The sequence below is a fragment of the Pithys albifrons genome, chromosome 17, assembly GCF_047495875.1.
Source record: "Pithys albifrons albifrons isolate INPA30051 chromosome 17, PitAlb_v1, whole genome shotgun sequence".
Taxonomy (NCBI): Eukaryota; Metazoa; Chordata; class Aves; order Passeriformes; family Thamnophilidae; genus Pithys; species Pithys albifrons.
In genome coordinates this window covers 7,038,896-7,043,547 of record NC_092474.1, presented here as the reverse complement: position 1 = coordinate 7,043,547, position 4,652 = coordinate 7,038,896, and positions in this window count along the sequence as shown.

Below are 4,652 nucleotides of genomic sequence, written 5' to 3'. Positions count from 1 at the left end.
CCAGCGTGCAGTTCTTTGTGTGTGTGTGACTGGAAGGGGAGGGAGGAGGACACAACATGCAGCTGGTTATTTTTGAAGTCTTCTGGTTCTTAACTCGAAGGCCAAGCTGTCCAAAGTTGCTCTTTGGCATCTTTGGGCTGGGCAAGTTGGGCTCAGCTGAGCTGATCTGAGCAGATAAGGCAGGGCAATTATCCCTGGGCAGCTCATGCAGAAAAAGCAAGAGTTATTGAATAGTTGGTGTTAAACCAAATTACTCTGTCCTTGAGGGCCCTCCAGCTTGTCCTGAAATCATGCCAGGTGACAGGGCAACCTGCAGTGTCTGTCTGGGTTGCAGCTGTAGATCAGGGGCTCCCCCAGGCTCCTGCTGCTGTGGCACTTCCCACAGGGAACTGGGGCTTGTGCTGAAGGGAACAGTCCCAGTGAGGGCCATTCCAGGACTCTTCCTTGCCCATCATCTGGGACCCAAGTGCCTGGGAAAAGTGTTGGCACTCAGGACCTCAGGCTGTGGCCAGGTTTGGCATCTGCAGCTGGAGGGGCAGGTCAGCTCTGGTGTCTCAATGTGTCACCACCACAGCCGGAGGCCAAGCAGTGCAGAACTCCCCAGCACTGCCAGCTGAGTCTGGAGTTAAATCCCTTCAGACACACCTTTTTATCCTTAAATCGTGGAAGAAACCCCCATTCTCCCAGAGGAACAGCAGGGGGGTTTGCTGCCTGTGGTGGTGCTGCCTTGGGTGGCTGGAGGGGCATCAGAGCTGTAGGACACCACCTGCCCTGGCACGTGCCATGTGGGCTCCGTGGCAGGAATGGACAGGACATGTTCCAGCAGGAGCAAGAAATGAGGGATCTGCTCTCCCCCAGGGGCTGCTGTTCCCTCTGCAGGGCCCTGGTTCCCTGGCACAGAGGGAGCAGGACAGCAGGGTCACTGTGACTGAGTCCAGGGGCAGGACAGTGGCCCGAGCCCCCACTGCCTCCTCTGTGGGGAGGGCACCCACCTGGGGAGAGGGGCTTGGCAGGGGCTGCAGGAGGGGCTGTGGGGTTTGCAGTGGCCAGGGAGAAGCACAGATGGAGCAGGGGCACAGCCCTGGCAGAGCCCTGGGAGTGCTGTCCCTCCACCTGCTCTCTGCTCCCTTTCCCTTGCCACCAGAGCCCAATTCCCCAAGGCCTGCTGGAAAATTCCTGCCTTGATCTGCACCACCCAACTTGTCTGTTCTCGTTTGAGAAATGCACATCCATTTCCTCATGGCCTCCTCCTCCTCCTTTTTTTTACATAAAGGGGCATTTTGGGCTGATAATTGTGTTTTAAAGGCAAACTCACCCAGCTGGCTCACAGCAGGACAGAGAGAAATTTGGGGGTAGTTTTGCAGCACAGGAGGGACATTTGTGTGCTCATTCCCCAGCCTGACTTCCTGCACTCAATTCCCAAGGCAGGAGCCAGCTCTGTGCTCTGGCTCCCTTCAGCTTTGAGGGACAACAGCAAAACAGGGACAGGTTTGCTTGGAGCAGGAAGCAATTGGTGATATTTGCTTTCACTCCAAGCTCAAGCCCCACACCTACAGCTTCCTGCTGCTGCACCAGCCCTGAGCAAACATTATTTATAGCAGCAAGCAGCAGTTATAGCTTTGCCCCTTCTTGACCTGGAAGTAATTGGTTAATTGAGTTAGACAACAAACCTCAAGACATTCACGTGGTTTCCTTCCACCTTCTCCCAGGGAGCTGGAGAGTCAAACTCCTTCCATCCCAAGCTGGTTAAAAACATCAAACACCTCAGAGAGAACAATGTTTACTTCCCCACCAGGAAACTGGGCCCTGCTGAACCTTCTTCAGGGCCAACAACAGCTCCTGTTGAGCTGCTGCACTGGGGGTTGCTGCCTTGCTGGAGCTGGAGCTGGAGCTGAGTCTTTGGGGAGGTTCTCCTGAGCTGTGCTGAGCCTGGGAAACCATGGGAAGCTTTGCTGCTCACTGGTGGGAGCTCTGCTCTGAGCAGAGATTGTCTGAGCTCGCCAGGAAACTGTGATTTTGGTCTGTGCAGGTTTAGTGATGAGCTGATTTTGTGGTTGTGGAGGTTCTCTGGGTCTGTGGGCTCCATGGCAGGGGGTGAGGATGAAATCCCTGGCTGTGCTGGGCTCTGGGGCAGGGCCTGGCACATTCCTGGGGTGGTTGTGCTCTCAGGAGCTGAAGTTGGGCTGTGAAGGCCCTGGGTTTGTGCTGGAAGTGCAGGAACCTTCCCAATGCCCACAGCCAGCAGTCAGGCTGTCTCCCTGTGTTCCAGGAGGCTTTTCCTGGATGGAGACTGCAATGAGCTGGTTTTCTTGCCTATTTTCAGTGTCCCTGTGTGGTGGCAACAGCCTTGGAGGACAGTCAGTGTGGGGCATGCCTTGGGCTGCAAAGATGGTAGTTTTGACACCATTTACTTGTCTCTGCCTCCCAGTCTCCCCCTGCCCTCATGTCTCTGTTTCTCTGTGACTCAGTGGTGTTCAGGAGTCCCTGTGGATGTGGGACACTCTGGCAAGAGGAGCCTCTTCCCATGTACAGCAGGGGGGTTTTAGCACATGAAGGAAACCCATCCTGGGGGGCTCCTCCTTGGGGTGGTGGCAGACCCCCAGTTACACGTGTCAGTGAGGTTCCAAGGCACCTTCACAGTAAAACTAAACCAAACCCACAACAAATCTGTTCTGCATCCAAACTGTGACCAGATCTCCCAGCACAATTCCTCTCCTCCACTGGTTGTCTCAGTCCAAGTAGAATTACCGTGGGCTGGACAAACTGCTGGTGCTGTTGGCTCAGATCTGTGCTCTGTGTGGAGTCCCAGCTGGAAAAGCTGCTGAGAGGGCTGGAGGAGCCCAGTGGGAGGTGCAGCCAAGCGAGATGGGTGAGCTGGAGATGTCCATGGCCACGGGGATGCTGCTGCAGCTGAGGGGAGGCTGAGCAGTCCTGTCCAGGCACAGCTGGGCCAAGAGTGTCCCTCTGCAAGTGCAGGCCTTGCACAAGGAGCAAAGAGGACTTTTCCCAAGCAATTCTGCTGGGCAGCTTTCAAATGTGCTCTGCCTTCTGGGGAAGAAGGAACCCCAACTGGATGCTGCCTGCTCTGAGAATCATAGAATCAGTTGGGTTGGAAGAGACCTGTGAGATCATCAAGTCCAACCCTTGGTCCAGCTCCAGTCCCTTTACCAGATCATGGCACTCAGTGCCACAGCCAATCTCAGTTTAAAAACCTCCAGGGATGGGGAATCCACCCCCTCTCTGGGCACCCATTCCAATGCCTGACCACTCTCCCTGTAAAGAATTTCTTCCTGATATCCAACCCAAACCTCCCCAGGCAGAGCTTAAGCCTGTGCTCTCTTGTTCTACTGTTGGTTGCCTGAGGGGAGACCAATCCCCACCTGGCTACAACCTCCTTTCAAGTAGTTGTAGAGAGTGATGAGCTCTCCCCTGACCCTCCTCTTCTCCAGGCTAAACGACCCCAGGTCCCTGGAGAAGGAGCACCGAGAGCCGAGCCGGGAAGTTCCTGGCCTCCAGTCCTTCCTGAAATCCCTCCTCAGGTTCCTCACAGGGAGCCCAACAGCTTCTCCTCCTCCCCAAAGCCTCGGTGGAGGAGCGGCGATGTGGGGCGGGGGCTGCAGCAATGCCCGCCCCTCCGCAGCCATCGCAGGCCCACTGCAGGAGCAGTTAAGAGGATTAGGGAGTTTTGATCATATTTTCAGCTGCTGTAACCGAGAGGAGCAGTCCCAGTCCCTGGGAAGGGGGTGTGAGGAGAGGGAACGCTCCCTGGGCCCCCCGGCTGGCTGTGCTCACCCTGCTGCTGGACACACCAGCAGGAGCTGCAGTCCTGCAGCTGGGACAGTGGCACTCGAGTCCCTCAGAGCTCCAGGCTCTGTGAGAAGCTCCCTATGAGCCAGCCCGGTGCAGGCAGTGCTGCCTCCACAGTGCCAGCTGCCCCAGGTGCCACAGCCTGGGCAGGGGACGCTGTGGAAGCCCTGCCAGGGTCAGGCCCAGAAGGGAGAGGGGAGATTCCTCCCTGAACACCCCTCAGGATTCCTTTAGCAGTTGTGTCAGCACTGCAGTGCCTCAGCAAGGAAAACTCAGTTCTTCACTGCAGTTGCATTTGGTGTCCAGTTCTGTTTGGTGCTGTTGGAGTCTTCATTAAAATACCTGAGTGTTCCCCCAGGCCCAGCCCTGCAGGGACACTGGTGATGCTCTGCAGGAGGAATCCCCCCTGATTTTCATCTCTGATGAACCCCTGGCCCCCGGGATGGGCTGAGGGGGATCATGGAATCCACTAATCCCTTTTTCCAATGTGAAATAAAAACATGGCCTAGTGACATCACTCCTGAGCCACATGGAAGTGCTTGTCCTGCTCACAGAGGCTGCCTGAGGATCCCCTTCTCCACAGATGGAGCCTCAGATGATGCTCCTGCCTGGGACAGGTACCTCCTGAAGCCCAAATCCCAGATCTGAGCCCCTGGTGTGATGTGCTGGAGGAGGGGAAAAGTTTCACATCTCACTCCCAATTTGCCTGATGATTTGAGGACAGTCTTAGTGAACAGGGCAAAGAGCACCAGAGGTAACAAATACAACCCTTTCCAAACACAGTCATGTGGTTGTCATCTGCCAAAAACATAAACCAAGATCATAATCCTAAATTTGTCCTTTGA